General features: G+C 44.6%; 1 long non-coding RNA gene across 3 annotated transcripts in view; it reads right to left on the bottom strand.

Moving 5' to 3' along the window:
* Positions 1-19,608, bottom strand: part of LOC140608089 (uncharacterized) — a 36,698-nt gene continuing 17,090 nt past the window's right edge. For all 3 annotated transcript variants that reach the window (XR_012010072.1, XR_012010071.1, XR_012010073.1), the window contains one exon: positions 1-366. This is a non-coding gene — a long non-coding RNA (uncharacterized lncRNA). The remainder of the gene's footprint in view (positions 367-19,608) is intronic.

Here is a 19,608-nt window from a genome sequence, read left to right on the forward strand (position 1 = left end):
TTAAATTTAGCCAAATGCCCTTTATTCCATAAATATTCATTGAGCACCCTGTCTGTGCCAGGCATGGTGTGGGCTGAGGCTGAATAAAGGGCACACAGTCTCTCCAGTAAAGGACAGAGTCTCTCCTTTATGGTTGACCAGGAGAAACTCAGAAACATCACAGAGTGTTAGCACTGAACAGACAACACAGGGAGGCTGAAGAGTGTAGAGGTTGAGTCTCTGTCCTCTGGAGTCCAGCAGATCTGGCTTCTAACCCCAATTCCTGGCCAAGTGACCTGGAGCCAGTTCATCTCTCCCTAAGCCTCAGTCTCCTCATCTGTTGGGTGGGTATGATGGCAATGATAGTCTCCACCTCATAGGGTTGGCCTACAGAAAGAAAGCAAGTAATGTGAGGCATTAAAATGATTAATATTATGATATAAAACACACTCTGGGGGACGGGGGGAACCAGAGAAGGTCTTTTGGAGAAGCTGAGTCCCAAAGGATGCATGGGAGAGGGTACGGGAGATTTGGAGAAAGAGGAGCTACACAATTCCCAGAGCCCAGGGCAAAATAAAGAGGCAGGTCCCCTTCTTCAAGAAGTATTGAGACTTTCAAGACAGTGACAACAGAGCGTTAAAGCAAGCACAGGGTCGCTATAAGCAGAGATTGTCGTGCCACTACACAGCCGGTGAAGCCAACCCGAGGAGAAGGTATGTTCCCCACAATCAAGCACGTGTCACGTACTAGGACTACAGGGGTGGCGGCTCTGGCTCACTACAGCCTGAGTTTTAAGCCCCAGTATGAATGCAAGATGCTTCTGACTGAACTACATCCGCTCTGGCTGTTGCATCGAGGTTTGTGCATGTGTGTGAATGACATCACTGCACCCCTCACTCCTCTGATGCTGCCTACAAGCGAGAGAAGGCACAGGGCCACTTTTCCAGGTCCCTCACAGGCCTGGGATTCCTGAAAGAAATCACTGGGAATCCTGGGGTTTGAGATCCAGGCATCCTGGGTACCAGCCCCAGGCCTCGCTCAGGGCAAGTCACCTCCATCGCTGGTCACCAGCTCCTCATCTGTGTAGTGCAGCAAGTAGACTCATTAATCTCTAGGATTCCTTTGGATAGAATATTGGACCTTTCTGTGCAATAGCAGCAGGAGGAAGAAAATAAAAGTCTGCAAAGCCAGAGTAAAGTAATAATAATTTTAAAACAAGCTATATACCTGCTGACTTTTTAATATACCATTTCTGGTCTGGGAAAAAACTGTATTATGCAAAATAAAATGCTGTTGAAAATTCCCATAATGTCCCCATATGCATTTCATTTAGCCGGTGTGGTGTATATCATGCCATTAAGCCTCTGTGTAATAGGGGTTCTAGAGCCTAGAATCCCTGGTAACAATCCATTTGGACTGCTCGGCGTGGGGGGCACATGTTTCCTGTACATCACTGACTGGTTTTATTGCTTAGAACATTTGCACAAAGTCAAACAATTACCCCCGAGAGATGGATCATTTGCTCCTGCTTTTCCTCACCTGAAGTTGCCATCCTTTAAACTCCCTTCTTTGGATAATCTCCCTGACTCACAGCTGAAACCATCCATGGAGCCACACGCCCCAGGAACTTAGATAGACCCCAAAAGGCAGCCAGGACCAGGGTCTTCTCCTCTGGAAACTCTTCTAAGCAATTGGACATCTTAACATTGGTTCTCAAACTGGAACGTACGTGGCAATTTCCTGGATAGCCTGTTAAACGTGATTGCTGGACACAGCTTCCAGAGCTTCTGATTCAGTAGAGCTAACAAATTCTCAGTGATGCTAATGCTGCTGGTCCCAGAACCACACTTGGAGAACCACTCTATTTGAGAGGAAACAGTAGCAAGTTCCTAGTCCACTTGTAAGATGGACAATTTCTAAGATATGATCAGATGAAAGCTCCCCTCTGTGTAATGAATGAAGGGCAAGGCAGTCAGAAATTCTCTGAGGCTGGGTTTACCCTCAAGGGGGCATCAGTGTCTCCCAACTAGGTTTCAACCTCCAAAGAGACAGGTATTCTTCTGGGGGCCATTCATTTCCGGGTATTGGGCTGGTGGGTGGGGGGCCCACGGGGAAGAAAGTGCTCACAGAAGGTGTTCAGTCTGCACTGGGAAGAGGCCCCACTCTCAGCCTCAAGTAGAGACACTCTCCCAAGGCTCTACCCTGCCCTAAATCCTGAGCAAGCAGCATCGGGATCACCTGGCTAGTTAGAAATGCACAATCTCAGGCCCCAACCCAGATCTCCTGAGCCGGATCTGTATGTTCAACGGGATTCCCAGCAATGTGTCTGCACATTATGGTTTGAGAAGCACTTCCCTAGAGAACATGGCAGTGGGGAGAAATGCCTCTGACAAAAGGGGGCAGATTTTCCAAGAGTGCAGTTCCTTCCATGTGAACTTGAGCCTGACCAGAGTCTAGCTTGGAGAGAAGGAGGTGGAAGGGAGAGGACATGCACATAGAGTAGCACTTGTCTCTATCTCCTGGTCCAGACCTAGGGAGGCCTGTGATGTGTGACATGCCGAGGCCTGACGAGGAGTTGCACACTCAAATGCCAGGAGGGTAACATGTGATCAATGCATGAATCAGGTGATGATGCCTTTGACTTACCAGCTAGAGGCTTGCAGCTTTGGAACTTGGAAAACACTGTGCTTGCCAAACAGAAGTGTTAGCCGGCTGGGCTCCATCTGCAGGCTACCAGTTTCTGATCCCTGCCCCACAGTTTTGGCTAAAATACACTGGCAACCTACTATACACCAGGCATGTTATCATTATTTCCATTCTACACTTGAGAAAACTCAGGCAAAGGCAAAGGAAGTAATTTACCCTCCTCCAATTATGCAGCTAATAAGGAGTGGAGCTGGGATTTGCATGGGGCAGTGTGGTCAGAGGGCTAGACAAGAAGGCCTCCTGTATAGAAGGCCACACCTGTGGGTAGAGAGTGGCATCTATCCTGAAGGTAGGCAGAAGCAGATTCTTTTAGAAGAAACCAGCACCTGTCAGGTGGTCTTAGGACAAACCTATCATTTATTATCCAAAATAGGATGTTTGGGAGAATAAAAAAAAATGTTAATTCTTATTAACTATGCTGCACAATAGATGTAAAGGCAGAGAGTCCAATGGAGGGCTGAGGGACTGAGGGACTCAGTCCCCCTCTGATTGGACTGAGGCTTAAACAAAGTCTCTGCCACTCTAACCAGGGAGACAATAGGAATCGAAAGTGAGGATGGGTAACCCATGCCTTGGAACCAGACCATCCAGTTGGTGGTGCTGGGATTTTTCTCAATTTCTGTCTGTTTGTTTTAAGATTTATTTATTTATTTATTTATTTATTTATTTGAGAGAGAGAGCGAGAGCACAAGCCAGGGGACGGATAGAGGGAGAGAGAGAATTTTAAGCAGACTCCACGCTAGGTGTGGAGCCCTACGTGGGGTTCAGTCTCACGACCCTGAGATCATGACCTGAGCCACAAAACCAAGAGTCGGGCGCTTAACCAACAGAACTACCCAGGCACCCCTGCCTGTTTTTCTTTTATTACCCACAAAATCCAGTAAGGGCTTGTGAAATGCATCCCTCCTCTGGAGCCGCCTCCCCCCTAGTTAGATAAACTAAGCAAGGGGACAAAGTAGGGAGTCCAGTCCTCCCCTTCTCCCCACATGGCAACTCCTCCCACTGTTGTCAGCCTTGGAGGGTCTGGTCTTACAGGGGAAATTTTACCTAACATTACAATCTCCCCCCCCTAAAATCTCTATAGCAAGGCCCTCATCCCGGAATCTGCCTCTAGACTCAAGCAAATAAATACCTTGATCATTTTCAAAGAGCAACCTGTGTCATTGTGCCCTCGCCACAATAGGGAGAGAGGTTGTACTACCCCCATTTCATATCAGAGGCTCAGACAAGAGCAGTGAAAGCGACCAATTCTGAAATGGAAGCAATCAGACCTAATGAAAAGCAGGACTGATTGGGCTGGGTCCGTTAACTGAGAATAATTACCGGCTCCTTTTTTTTTTTTTTTTTTTTTTTTAAGGAACTCCCACAGTGACCGCTGGGTGGTTCCTCTTGAGTAAATAAAATGAGTGAGGAAGGATTTTTGTTTTGTATGGAACTGGCCTGAGGCAGCAGGTCCACACAAGGGAGCAGTGCCTGGGTCGTGCCTAGCCCTGGTTCATCTTTCTTCTTTATGCAGCTGCCAGCAGATGTCCTTCCCACAGCAGCCCCAGCCATCCAGATGGCACGAGAGTCTAATTGCCATTGTTAGCACGGATGGTGCATTCCAAAAGAGGAGAGAAAATCAGCCAGGAGAGAAAATATCTCTTCTCTCTGAGGAGCCACCTACTGCCTTCGTTTAATACAGATGAGCATCCCGCTATGCCACTCTGCCATCTGTGTCTGAGGGAAAGGACTAGAAGCCCCTTCTTGCTTCGGGAACCATATGGAAGCCATTAAGAAGGATGTCCTTGCCACTCATCGGCCCAGGGCTGATGAAAAGACATTAGTCCCCCAAAACTAAAAAGTCTGACAAGACCAAGTATTGGCGAATATGTGGTGCATCAGTATCTCTCGTACGTCGCTGAGGAGCCTGCAAATCAGAACACCCCCTTTGGAGAATCTGTACACCGTCTAGTAAAGGTGAAAATATCCACTTCCTGTGACTTTTGCAATTACACTCTGAGGTATGGACCCTGTGGAAATGCACGCCTAGGCATGCCGGGATACACAGACTAGAATGTTCATGGTAGTGTCGTGCATGGTTATCACAAACTTGAAACGACCCAAATGTCCATCAGCAGTAGACTAGATGAATAAGTCACAAATCAGTGCCATTGCTATTGTTATTATACAGCAATGAAAATGAGTAAGCATAATCTTGAGAAAAAAAAAAAAAAGCAAAAGACAGAAGAATGCACACAGTATGATTGCATTTATATAATGTTCCAAATCATCAAAATACCAGAAACATCCAATACTACCCCCTATTGCTTTGGGATGCATTTGTGTGTAGTAAACATTAACATAAAGCAAGGAAAAGTATTACCCCACGTGAGTATAGTGTGTATAATTCTAGGGGAAGGAGGGAATTATGACACGGTGGGAAGGGTTGGGGGATTGTATGTTAGGTACTGGCAGCGTCCTATTTCTTGACCCGAGGAAGGTGGTACCCGGGTGTTTGCTTCTGTAGATGTACGCCTTGTGCATTTTTCTGTTGATATGTGATACTTCATACCCACACACAAAAGAAGTTTCAAAAAGAGAAAAGAAAGAAATCTCCCCAGGCCTGATGGCAGCTGCCCCCTACTGGCACCCAAGGAAAGTGCAAGTTGGGATGGTGTGTCTCTGGAGAGCCCAAGGAGGGGAGAAGGGATGAAAGGCACAGGAGGGGCGCAGCCTCAGGAAAGTCCTCCCGTATCCCTTTTGGAATTTTTTAGAGTTCTATTCATGAGTTGTTAACCATTTTGTTTAGCAAATCGGTTTATCCCGATGACGTCTGTGGAGGTGGCAGATGGTGATAAAGAAACCCCCACCCTCCAAATGCAGCCAGGGCCTGTTTGCTCACCCTCTGCTCTGGCATGGGCCTCAGTTCCCAGGGCTCAAAGAGTCAAAGAATGGGAAAGGGAGGGGAGGGAGCGAGGGGCAAACTGTGTGGGCAGCAGGCGGCGGGGTCTGTGGGGATGGATCGAACAGTGGCCTTTACAACAAACTGCAGCCCCAGAACTGAGCCTCGTCCTTTGCTGTGAGAGCCTTATAGATGCATGCTAATATCAAAGCCTGGGGAACCCAACCCCAGCCACTAAATAGAATCAGTGGGGCAAGAGCCAGAGGTGTCCTGGGCAGGGAAGCATGGAGAGCATGAGTTTGTATGAAAATCCAATGAAGAACTAGATGACAGTACGTATAAGAGCCAAGAGGCTAGAACTCTCTGCTCCCTGTTGTTGTCAATAGCCCCATCTGGTCCCTCCACTGCAGAAGAGTTTGCAAAAGGCCTCTTCTAGGGCCTGACAGTTCCTCTGAAAAGGAAAAGCCAGAGCAGACGTTTTCAGGGGCTTAAGTCCAGAGTGGGACGGGCGGGATGAGACAGTGACAATGAGATGTAGTTCTATTCTTTAACACTGGGGAAATGGCATAATGGGCCTATTCATTAATCAGGTTAAAATGTGGTCTTCCCTCTGCGTCTAATGTTAGTGACAACCCAATTTAATAAAAAAGGAGACTTATACAAGTCCTTGGGTCTGAGCTCTAAAATGACATTTTGCAGCTTGTGCCTTTTGAAATCTGAAGATGTTTGGATTTCCAGATAATCTAACAAAGGCCTCTCCCATTTCCTGAAAGACTACATCAAGGACCTTTGAAGCTGTTTCTAATTTGTTGCCTTGAAAGGGTTGCCCCTAAGTAAGATAACGTTCCCAAGCCCAAGGTTTCAGGAAGCTGTTCTGATCCAAGAACAGCTATAAGAAATAGATTAAATATAACTCTCCATTTATTCACCAGATATTTATTAAGTGCTGTCTAGATGCCAGGCCTGGGGCTGGCCACTGTGGCTAATGTTGGATGGAGCTGCTATCTGGTGGGGAAGGAGGATGACACAAGGGTCATACGATGGGATGCTGAGTACTTTGATTCAGGAAGCACGAGGCACTATGGGACCACATGAAAGGGTCTCCTACCAGGCTTTGGGGTCTGGGAAGGCTGCTTAGAGAAATGCCATACAAACTGAGCAGTGGAGGGTAAACAGAAGCCAGCCAGGGAAATGGCATGGGAGAGCAGTGTTTGGGGTAGAGGGAACAGCATATGCAAAGGCCAGAAGGTAGGCAACAGATGGGGTGCTCAAGGTACAAAGCCAGGAACTGAGGAGTATAGAGAAATGAGGCCCTAGAAGCAGGAGGCACCAGGTCATCAGAGGCCTCATAGGCCATCTGAAATAGTCAGACTTTGTTCTAAGTGCATGGGGAAATCTCTGCAGGGGTGTGAGCAGATTGCTAGATTAGAAAGATTACGTTGGTGGCTGTATAGAGTGTGGATTCGAGGAAAACAAGACAAGCGTCATGGAGACAAGTTGTGAAGATGTTTCTGTTCCCAGATGTGCAAGGCTGGTAAGCTCAAGCAGGAAGTGAAGGTGGCATGGAGATATGTGAGTGGGCTCAGGGAAGAACTGATGGTTCTTGGTATACGGAAGGGGAAGCACTTAAGGCTGCTTGACTTCACTACTTCGGTGAAAGGAAATGCTTTAGAATACAAAGCATCCATATCTAATACAAGTAATCAATCATTTCCTTTTAAATGTGGTTGTGCACCTACTAAGTTAGGCCTGGACCAATGTTAGTGAACTCAGTGATGCCAATAAGATGCTCAGCAAGCATGCCAATATGGCACCATCCTAGGCTAAAAGACAGGGGCTCTGAGATCAGACTGATCTGGGTTCAAATTCTGATGCCACTTGCTCTCCCTGGGACCAGAGATGAGTCATTTAGTGTCTCTACACTCATCCTCTTATCTGTAAAGTGGGAGAACAGTGCCTGCCTTGTCGGTTTGTTGGGAAAATTAAAGTGGGTAACACCTGTAGAGTCTAGCACAGTACCAGGCACAGAAGGTTTGTCCGTGAATGCCAGCTACTGTTATCACTGGTGGTGATGGTGATGGTGGTGAACTTTTTGGTGTTGCTCCCATAGTTCTAAAGTCAATGAATCCTGTTTTAGCATAGCACGGATAAATCCCATGCAGACGTAAGAAGGTTGCTCCCTGTGGTTGCTAGGCAGGTGAAAGTCAACACTGCCATCCCAAGTGCCCAGCTGACAATGTAACACGTTTCAAAGAGACATTGATTGATCAGACCCTTACAGGCAAGAAGATACGGTGAAATGCCACCAGCATCTGTACAGATGCCTGAACATGATGGTGACAATGACATCTCTGAAATACAGATAACTTTTTCCTCTCAGTTCCCATACCCAAGAAGATACACAAATGGGTCTGAACAGCTTCACTGAGTCAGCATGAGGCTGTGCACCAATAGTAAGAAGACTGAGAACACAGCCTAGATTGCACAGAATGTTCCATGCATGGTGCTTGCAACACTCTATAGTAACACTGAGTACTGAGAGCTGCCCCAAACGCTGTTGCCTAGGCAGCAGAGCATCCAGTGATGGACTGTGGAACAAGGAAATAGGAAAACAGATCAAGAAAAGTGGCATGACCTTTGGGAGACTGAAAAGCAGAACAAGGCCAGAGCTGCATTTAGCTCCACACTAAACCAACACTTTATAGACCAGTAGTTGGGTCCGACTTTCTTCTTGGCTTCACTGTCTGCTGCTTTAATTTTTTTTTTTTTTTTACTTTGCCAACAACAGGTCAAAACAGATCATCCTCAAATGCTCCAACATTGAAGCAAATCAATCTGCAGCTCAGCCCTGTGGGGCTGAAAATGTATGGAAGAAGTATATAATAATAGCAATGTAGTAGAAAAATAGTTTGAGATTTTAACCAAGGTTCTCATGCTCACAATACCCTAGTTCCCTCTACCCACCCTTCTCCCCCCAAGCAAACACTTCTGAATCCAGATCTTAGTGCCTGAGGAAAGGGATGGTGCAGCAGAAATGCTGAGAGAAAGAAAAAGTCTATTCTTGATTTGGGAGTTTCAAATTTGAAATTCATAGCTGAGATTAAGACAAAGACTTTTGCATTCCAAAATCTTAGGAGAAAGCTATTGTCCTAAGGGGCTCATACAGAAAATGTGGGCAGACAGAGGGGAACTGAAGGTACCTGACCACACCCCCAGCAAGCACTGGTGGGGAGGGAACAAAAAAGATCCCACAGTGATTCTACAGATTTCAGAGCTTTCCAGGAGAAGCCAACCCACTGGTAAGGCAGTGGCCTGGGATGGTGGGGTGGGACTTATAGGCAGCCGTGCCTGAAAGAGACATCCAAAGCTCCCAGCATGATGTGGGGGGAGAGCCAGATCTTCCATCTGTGCAAGAAAAGAGCAAAAATAACCAAGTAAAAGACAGATCTGGAAAGGCCTTGCAGGTCGGAGGAAAAAATATGGTCTCCATCTTAGCTGATAGAAGCCCAGAAGGCTGATGGGCATATAGAATGGGAAGTGGGCAAGAGATGACCATGACCAGAGACCAGATCTTCTCCCCAAGGATTCGGGTGGGCTGAGACCCTGAAATGATAGAGGTTAAAACTTCCATTATCGGGGCACCTGGGTGGTTCAGTGGTTGAGCATCTGCCTTTGATTCAGGTCATGGTCCCGGGGTCTTTGGATGGAGTCCTGCATTGGGGTTGCTGCAGGGAGCCTGCTTCTTCCTCTGCCCATGTCTCTGCCTCTCTCTCTGTGCCTCTCATGAATAAAAACATAAAATCTTAAAACAAAACAACACAAAACTTCCACTATCTGGCAATTTGAATGAAGGAAAGAAAAAAAAGTGGGAGGGAAAGGGGAGGGTAAGGAAGGAGAGGGAAGGGGAGGAAAGAGGAAGAGATGAGAAGGGAGATATTAAGCTTAGGTATAAAAAAAAAAATCCCAAAAATTTAATTTAAATTTTTGCACACCTGATTGTGTGGCATCACTGTCATTATTAGTGGGTTAATACTACCCTTTTCTTTGTAAATCACCTACTATGTGCCAGTCACTGAGGGCGGCGCATTGTACCAGGCATTTTCTAGAAATTTCCCTACTTATTCCTCCAAATAAAGCTCTGAGGGGCCTTATTATTCTCTCACTTCTACAAATAAGATAACCAAAGCAGAGATTTGAGTATTTATCCAGAATGTCACAACTATTTAGAGTCAGATCCAGGATTTTATCCAGTTCTCTCTGGCCACTGGGGCACAATCAAGTGGCTTTTGCAGGATAAAGGGACCCGGAACAACCAGGCGCTGCAGGGGTAGGAGACGGAGGGGCAGAAATGTATTATCACACGGGGAGGCATTCCTGGCAAGGCTGTGCATCTTCCCTTCACTCACATAAATGGGCTCACTTCCCTGAGTGGCCAGCACCCGGGGGGGGGGGGGGGGGCCAGCATCAGTGAAACATAGGGTCTTCCCACACCAGCAGCTAGTTTTCCATAATTTCTAGGGACCACCTGCCCATAAACATTCATACGTGCTAAGCCCATTCTGGGAGAGGTGGGTCCCGCCAGCCTCCTGATGACTTCCCATGAGTGCCCCTGGCGCGGGCACCAGCCAGGACAGACCCAACAGCAGTTCTGTGTGTCTTCAGAGATCTCACAAATCCCTGCTCAATATGCATTTAGGGATGATTTATCACTTGCTCAATGGGCTGATGGTTTCCTGTGCTCTTTGATTTCAGGCCTCTCATCCTGCCTAGTGGAACTGATGATGGCAAGGCAGCCGCGCCCTGACGGAGGAAGGGAAGCAGCTATTTCAAACTTGTGAATAAATAATCTTTTAGGTAACAGATTTGAGCTAAAAGGAGATTGTTGCCCTAAACAGAGTCAATTATATACAGTCAGGGGCTTCTGTAGTGTATGTCTTCTGCACACAATGAGGAGTATTCCAATTAGGAGGCGGTGGTTCTTACGCCAGGATATTTGAGGGCCATCTGAAGGTTGCAATTCAGACTGCGTGTATTCAATGCTTAATTGTCACTATATCTAACAGTAAATCCCTTATCTTCCAAATTAAATCCTCCCTTCTAAATCCTAAAACCAATATCTTAAATCCTTTTTATTTTTTTTTCCATTTGCTACCCCTCAAAATCCATATTATGTTGATTCTTCTTCCTCAGTAATCCCCAGAAGTGTCCCTTCCCTGCTCCCTAGTTAAACCTTGCATTCAAGTGCAAATCTCTCCCTGGAAGAACAAGCAGTCTGGCCCCTTTGGCCTGTCTCTCCCTGGTTTCCTTTTCTGCCTTTGCTTTTCTAGGAGGGCCCGCTTTACCTTCTTTCTCTAGGACTGCCAAAGGCAAGATAAGCAATTCCCAATGGTGACTCACCTTTAGAACTACTGTACCCTCTCCTGCCTGGGACTTGGAGGCACCTGCTGGTAAACAAGATACATTATCCTCCATGATACATAGAGTCCAATAATACCAGAAGCTTTTACTGAGCTCCTATTCTATGCCTCACTGGGCATGAGGCCAGGATTGATGATGGATTGTCTATAACTCTTCATGTTCATCCGCATACAAACACACACCCAGTAAGCCCAGTCAGGAAGGGGGTAGGCCTACAAGCCTCCAGAGAACCCCCTACATGCCTGCCTGAATACAGGTAGTCGGAGTTGCAACCCTCAGATGGCCCTCAAATATCCTCGTGTGAGAAAAACCACCTCCTAATTGGAATACTCGTCTTTGTGAGGAGAGGATGTGCATTACAGAAGATAATAGCAGTTTATAAATGATTCTGTTAAGGGATATAAAAATAATAAAATGCGAGCTCACATTTAATGCCTAGAATATGCGAATGTTCACAACAGCACGTAAATACTAACCCAGCTCTTGGCTCAGGAAGATAATCTTCCTCACCCTCTTTACTTCCATTTTAGCACTTACTCAGGATGAAATGTACTTGAGAGATAACTTACCCAGTTCCCCACTGGACAGTGAGTGAGTTCCTCAAAAGCAGAAACTGTTTAATTCGCTGTAGAGTCCCCAGTAGCCGGCGAAGTGCTGTGTCACCTGCCAAGAAGTATGTGCTCAACAAATACTTCTTGAACAGCTGAATAAACAAGTGGCATGCCAATAGAGCAAATGAGATGGGTGAGGAGGGTCTTCACAAAGCAGAGAAGGCCTGTGCTCTGCAAAGGTTTGCAGCTGTAAAAGTTCACCAGGCATTTGAAAAATGCCCATAACCAATGCAATGGAGCACCAGACTAGTCAGGGGCAGAGAATCAGACTGGACGGGCAGGTGGGGCCAGGTATTGAAGGGCCTCATCCTCTAAGGAGGCTGGATATAATCCTGTCAATGAGAGAGAACCTTAGTGCTCTCTCTTCCTAGAGTCCTCCAACCCCCTTAAACAATCACTCTCCTCTGACAAACATATCAACATGTGACACCATTTCATTAAGGAGAAGAGAGGGGAATGGAAATAAAAGTTCCCAAGGTTGACACTCAACAACAACAAAAAACAAACAACCCAATTTAAAAAGCGGGCAAAGGGGGATCCCTGGGTGGCGCAGCGGTTTGGCGCCTGCCTTTGGCCCAGGGCGCAATCCTGGAGACCCGGGATCGAATCCCACGTCAGGCTCCTGGTGCATGGAGCCTGCTTCTCCCTCTGCCTATGTCTCTGCCTCTCTCTCTCTCTCTCTCTCTCTCTCTGTGACTATAATTAATAAAAAATAAATAAATAAATAAAAAATAAATAAAAAGTGGGCAAAGGATTCAAACAGCCATTTTTCCAAAAAAGACGAACAAACAGCCAAGGAATGACTCAACATCACAAATCATTAGGGAATTGCGAAGCAAAATCAGAATAACACTTCACACCCATTAAGACGGCCACTATAAAAAAAATAATAATAATAATAACAAATGTTGGTAAGCATGTGAGAGATTGGAACACTTGTACATTGTTGGTGAGAATATAAAACGCTATAGCCATTGTGGAAAACGTTATGGTGGATCCTTCAATATTTCCACATAACATTAACATATGAACCAACAATTCTACGTCTATATACTCAGAAGAATTGAAAGCAGAGACATGAGCAGATATTTGAACCCCCATCCTCTTAGCAGCACTTTTTGCAATAGCAATAAGTGGCAACCTAAATTTCCATCAACAAATGTGCTATATATATACATATATATATATATATATATATATATATATATATATGTACAGATACATACACACACACACACACAATAGCATATTATGTACCCTAAAGAGGGAGGAAATTCTGAGACAGGCTTTCAACATAGATGAACCTTGAAATATTATGCTAAGTGAAATAAGCCAGACATAAAAGAAAAACTATTATATGCTTCCACTTACAGGAGGTACCTACAACGGTCAAATTCATACAGACAGGATCTAGAACAGAGGCTATGAGGGGCTAGGGGAAAAAAGGAATGGGGAAGGCTTTTTGGTCTTTTTTTTTTTTTTTTTTTTTTTTTGGTTGGTTGGTTAGGTTTTTTTAGGTAATCTCTACACACAATATGGGGCTCAAATTCACAACCCTGAGATTGAGCCATACACTCTACCAACTGAGCCTGCCAGGCACCCAAAATGAGAAGTTTTCATGGGTACAGAGATTCAGTGTGAGCTAATGAAAAAGTTCTGGAGATGGATAGTGGGTGTGGCTGCACAACAATGTTAATATATTTAAGACTACTGAAATATGCACTTAAAATGGTTAAAGTGATAAATTCTATGACATGTATATTTTGCCATCATAAGAAAATAAAAATGACAGAGTTCCTGAAGACTTGATTTTCTATGACACAGTGAATTCAAGTGACTAGGGACATCCCATGGCTTGCCAAAGTCTCTCATTTCTCCTCCAGTTGTAACACGGGTACCTGCTATTTTGGGTATTCTCTCTCTGTTATCCACTAAATCCCTTCACCCCTTGCAAACTCTTAATGAATGTGTATCTTTCCATGACACATTCTATTCATCTCTCAGCCTTGAAAGGCTTTCCCATAGCTCACCAGGCTCTGAGAGGAAAACATGGCATCTCTCACAGTTAGGTGGGCCAGGTTCCCACTAAAGTTTCTAACTAAATTATGGCATCTGCCTAAGCTGCTAAGTCTTTGACCCTGGGTGTTCGGAATACACAAAAAACTGTCTGGAGCCCATACATAAGAGGTGTGGTTTCCCTGCCTATAGATGGGCAGGGGACTGTTGTGAATCTTTTGAGCAAAGACTTCCACCAATTTGTGAGAGGAAGAAAATGTCTGTCTCTTGCCCTCAGGAAGCATCATGTCTGACCAGTCCTCTGAGAGGTTTCTAAGAATAAGAGCCAAGATGGTGGTAGGGGCAAAGCAGGAAAGCAGAGAGATACCCTCAGGGACTTTGGCACAGCGCTTCCGGTTCTTTATATGACATATAGTCAGTCATAGATAATCATTTGAAACATAAACCGTATTTCCAATAGCCATACTTTCTGTCACCCAAGGCAGATGAGAATTCTATTTTTGCTTCCTCGGGGAAGGCCTGACACAGAAGAAAATGAGAGCAATAGTTTGAGAAAAAAAAGGTTTTAGGTTTCAAAAATCTAGGACTTGAGGCAAAAACAAAAGATCCGGGATAAAATATGCTCAGTCAGAGCCAGTTTCTCCTGTTCTAGAAAGTCAGATGAGGTTTACGCCAGCTGAGGAAAGGGGAAAGAAGGACTGGAAGTTGAGCACCTCTGCATCCCTGAGGACTTTGTCCCCTGGCCCTGCACGAAACAACACATATCCCAAGAGAGCCCAGCACTCTGCCTGCTGCTAGGAGAGACCCAAAGATCTAGGAAGATCATTGAGTCCCCACAGCCTGTAGAAGACAGGAGCAACAGAAGAAACATGCCATGTGGGTGTGAAGGTAGGTCTTGGTCAGCTTTGTGAGTTTCTTTCGCTCCGAAGTAACAGGGGAGCAACATTCACCCTCGAGTATCAGGGTGGGTGGGGAGAAACAGAGAGAATCAGACTGGGAAAGGTTATAGCTGGGACTGAGTCCCCAGGAGTGATCCAGCTGGACAAATGACTGGTCACCACGTTCACCCGAGGACGTCCCATCAACTGTGTGGGGCAGATGACAACCCAGAACCAAGTGCCCCCTCCTACTTCTGTGACGTGACACAAAGCCCCTTTATCTGCCAGCCCAAATTTAGACTCAATCCCAATAAAGGGAAAAAAGACTCTCAACTAATTTAGATTAAGTTTCTATCTCTTGGTTCAATAGGGATTCAAATGAGAAAATCTACAGAGGCACCTGGGAGGCTCGGTTGGTTGAGCATCTGACTCTTACTTTCCACTCAGGTCATAATCTCAATCAGACTCCCGTTCAGCAGGGGGTCTGCCCCTCTCCCCATTCATGCTTGCTCTCTCTCTCTCTCTCTCAAATAAATAAATCTTTAAAAAGGAAGAAAAGAAAGAAAAGAAAAGAAAGAAAGAAAGAAGAAAGAAAGAAAGAAAGAAAGAAAGAAAGAAAGAAAGAAAGAAAGAAAGAAAGAAAAAAGAAAGAAAAAAGAAAGAAAGAAAGAAAGAAAGAAAGAAAGAAAGAAAGAAAGAAAGAAAGAAAGAAAGAAAGAAAATCTGCTACTGTAGGGTAAACAAAGTAAGCCACATTTCTTAAAGAGGTGAGTTTGTGGCCTATGATATGAACCCCCCTAGATATTATTATGCATATTGCTTGTCAGTTAATAATTGGTGGAGTCACATTTTACTCAAGGGTTAAGTTTGAAAGTTGGCCTGTGAAGTGAAAACCAAGTATATTCACAACTACTCTTGAAAAATGTCTTGATTTATCCAGAAAATATAGTATTGTGCCACTATTCAATACATTCAAAGGAGCCAGCTTTTCTTCCAGGTTGGAAACAGATTGCTGGTTTGTATTTTCCAATCAAGCACCAAATATAGTACTGGCTTTTGTTTAGAAGTATAGTATGCCAAAAAAAATTACAAATAAGGTTTTTTTTTATTTTCTACTGCTAAAAGCACAAGCATGTTATATTATAATTCAATCACACAAAAGAACTAAGACTTAGGTAGGAAAGCACGGAGCTGAGACTTCCCATTGTCCTTCAGGGCATACTCTCACGAGTGGCATGGAAATAAAATTTCACCCACAGCTTAAGTTGCCATTTTCTGCTTCTCAGACAACCTAACACTGAATTCACATGAGTCCTCTCCACATATGTTTTGTGTGTCTGTCACCTTTGAGCCTGACACTTAGTGGTGGAACCTGCGTGAAACAAACCTTCTGGAAACTCTATGTCAGCTGTAACTTCACACCAACCTTAAGGCGAGACTTAGTTTTTCTTCACATTCACCAAAAGACTCATTCCAAAGCACTAGTCAGGCATGTTTTCCGGAAGGTTCTGCATGTGAATCAGAAGAAGGCTTTACATCACATAGTGCACAGCTTCATGCCAAAAATGTCCACGAGACATCCCTTCTCAGGCCTTCCTCTCCATCTTAGAGCAGCCCGGTCTCCTTTCTCCCACCACCACCACCACCCCCTCTCACATTCAGGCTTTCTGCCTCTCTGCCTACCTGCCTCCTCATCCCTGCTCTTTCCCTTCCCACATTGCATTGTCTCTCCACCTTCCATATACAGTCTTTTTTTTTTTTCATATACAGTCTTTTTTTTCTATTTCATTTTTTAACCCTTTATTTTTTTATTATTTTTTTAAATAATAAATTTATTTTTTATTGGTGTTCAATTTACCAACATACAGAATAACACCCAGTGCTCATCCTGTCAAGTGCCCCCCTCAGTGCCCGTCACCCATTCACCCCCACCCCCCACCCTCCTCCCCTTCCAACAGTCTTTATCGATTCAAATTTATAAATCCATTCAGCCGAAAGGCCCCTCCACCTACCAGAACCCACTCTCTTAAAAGGTAAAGGATTATGTAGAACCATCCTCCCCGGTTCCACGTCTGTTATGTGATGGCTTATTATGAAGACAACCTGGAATAAATTCGCCATCTCAACAACCACCATTTATTAACAAGCTGAATATGCTAAACACTTTATACGTGCTATCCCAATTCCTTCCTAACAATAACTCCAGAGTATTCTCCAATTCACAAACATAGGGACGAAGGGTCAGAGAGGTGAAAGTCATCTGTTTGGTCCCGTAGCTCAACCTAAAGTCTGTAGGTGTATTCCCACAGTACACTGCCTTCAGCCTGGGGAAGAGTAAAATGGCTTCCTTACCCAAACTTCCCTTTCATATCCGATTTGTCCATCAAATTTTGCAGTCAAATGAGGATACAACCTCACTCCCAGGATCATGGTACCCAAGAGAAGAATTGTAGCAAAGGCTGTGAGCTAGCTGACCCAACCTTATCTGTAGACTTTCCAGTTAGGGTTTAACATGTGACACAACTCTGACCAATGAGATATAAATGGAGGCTGTTGGCTTGGGCTTCTGGGAAACCTTCCCAAAAGGAACAGACTGGCTCATTCTTCCCTCTTCTTCCTGCCTGAAACCCAAATGGCATGCTTAGCGGTGCAGCAGCCATCTTGTGATCACAGAAATGATACGATGGAAAGAACTTTGACGATGTGCTTGAGATAAATTTCAGCTGTGGACTACCAACCCTGGTCTGCTTTTCATGGGAGAAAAATAAACTCATTTGCTAATAAAGCTACCAGTAAGGCTTTCTGGAACTTGTGATCTAACGCATTCCTAACTGATCCAACCAGTCTGTGAACACTTTATAGTTAATAATGGGTCTATTTCCTTCCGTAGGACACCCCTCAACAGCCCTCACTAAGCCAAGGACTGACCACTGGGCTGCCCCACTCAAACACACCTTAGGATCTTCTGGCCTCAGATTTACAACAGTCAAAACGGTCCTACCTGGGGTGCAGAGTAAAACTCATTTAGCAAATATTATATCTAAATTAATCAAAATTAGACAGGCTGTGCCCTCGTGGAGTGTATGATTAAAAGGATTAAAATAATGATACGCTCATGGGAAAGTTCTTTTCACATTTCCATAAATTTTGTTTTTAATGGCCAGCTCCCCCTGGGTAGATGGTGTCTCGCCTCGGTCCCAGGAGGGCTCCTGATGCACAATGAGTTCTGAACAGCGGAGTTAAGATCGGAAAGAGAAATTCTGCTGTGTCACTTTCAAACCACTAAATGGGTTCCCTAATGATTCTTGGCCAGCAGTTTTGAACATCTAAAAACCAAAGGAGACACCAAGTCTGCCGAAAAGAAACCAGCAGGTTGGCAGGTTAGCAGCCACTGCTCACCGCGAGTTGAGCATCAGCGATGGTGTTAATAGGAGCCACACCAGCAAGTGGTAGTGTTTGCTACTGAGAAAGGCCTTGAAGGGCACTGAAGAACCCTTGGCCTTTCTGGGCACCCCACCACCCAAACACCAGGCTGAATGTCACGGGACTTGCCGTGCCACATCGAGGCATATACGTATCAAAAATTTAGACATTAACCCCTATTTACAACATTTGTTCACAGCATACGGCCGAGAACCTTTTTAGTAAATCACTTGAGATAAGCTGTCTGGCCCCAAATGAAAGATGTTTGCCAATTTCTTGGTAGGCAGAAGAAGAGCTCTTTATCAAAAGCATATTAGCATATTTTGCCTCATTAATAACTTCACTGCAGCATTAATTTGCCTAATTATCGCATTTGGAATTCAACATGGTATCTAATTAATTCCAAACTTGAAAAACAAATCCAGAATTATAAAGCACACCGACATGCTTCTGCTTTATCATTCCCTCTTTCCTCTCTGTCCGTGTGTTCATGCAAGCGAGGGTACGTGTGCCCGCACGTCTACTCAGTGGAATCATATTCTTTATTCTGTCCCATATAATAAGCATTCATTATTTTAATAAAATGTCTTCCTTTTTTTAAAAGATTTTATTTATATATTCATGAGAGACACAGAGAGAGAGGCAGAGACATAGGCAGAGGGAGAAGCAGGCTCCATGCTAGGAGCTCGATGTGGAACTCGATCCCAGGACTCCGGGATCATGACCTGAGCCAAAGGCAGATGCTCAACCACTGAGCCACCCAGGTACCCAAAAAGTCTTCTTCTAATGAGGCAATTCTCTCCTCGACCTAGCAGTTTGGGTTTCTGAGCCAATGTCAGCCCTCTTGCTCCCATTACTTTTGCTCTCTTTCAGGAATATATACTTCAGGAGCAAAAAGAGATTACAATTTTTTAGGCTTAAAGAACTGTGTCATTTTCTTTCTTTACCAGCCAGTGCCTTCAGCGCTAAGTAAACTAACGGTATTTGTCCATATTTTCTCCTCCACGCGAAGCCCTCCTAACCAATTTGCAGGAGCCCAAAGTAAACATTAGTCAACACTATCAAAAATAAAAATCAGAGCATATTGGCCGACCCTTCCTGAAAGGTTTGAGTTTTCTAAAAATAAAACTGCAGGAAACTTTGGTTCAAGGCTCAAAACAACAGCTTTAGACTCAACAATAATATCCTCTCCTTTCACCCGTGGCCTCTAACTTCTCACAAGAATATCTGATTGTAACAATAGGCCATATGCTGCCATTGTGGTGGAAAGATACAGAAAAGACTTAGATCTACATGACATTATAGGCAACACAAAATAGTTGTTTAAGTAAATGGTCTCCTCCGCTATGCTGGCATCAAGGCTATTTTTAAAGCATAGTGAAAGCTGCGGCTAAGAAGTCAGGTCAGGTCAATGTACTAGGGAAATTCAGATTTTAAAAGGTGCTGTTAACTGTCCAATGGGAAATGCAGTTCTGGCAATCTGAGATGTAAAAGTGGAGCCTGCCGTCTTCAGGTAATTCATTCTAACTCAAAGAGCAGATATTTATAGATTATGAGGCATCTCCTGCTATAGGTCAGATCCGCACCAACAACAGTCTACTTCCCTTGGCAGATAATTTCCTACACAAATGCATATTTCAAGTACTCAGAAGCTACATGCGTAGTGTTTTTGTTTCCTCTACACCATGCTTGT

The sequence above is a fragment of the Canis lupus genome, chromosome 17 (genome assembly GCF_048164855.1).
Source record: "Canis lupus baileyi chromosome 17, mCanLup2.hap1, whole genome shotgun sequence".
Lineage (NCBI taxonomy): Eukaryota > Metazoa > Chordata > Mammalia > Carnivora > Canidae > Canis > Canis lupus.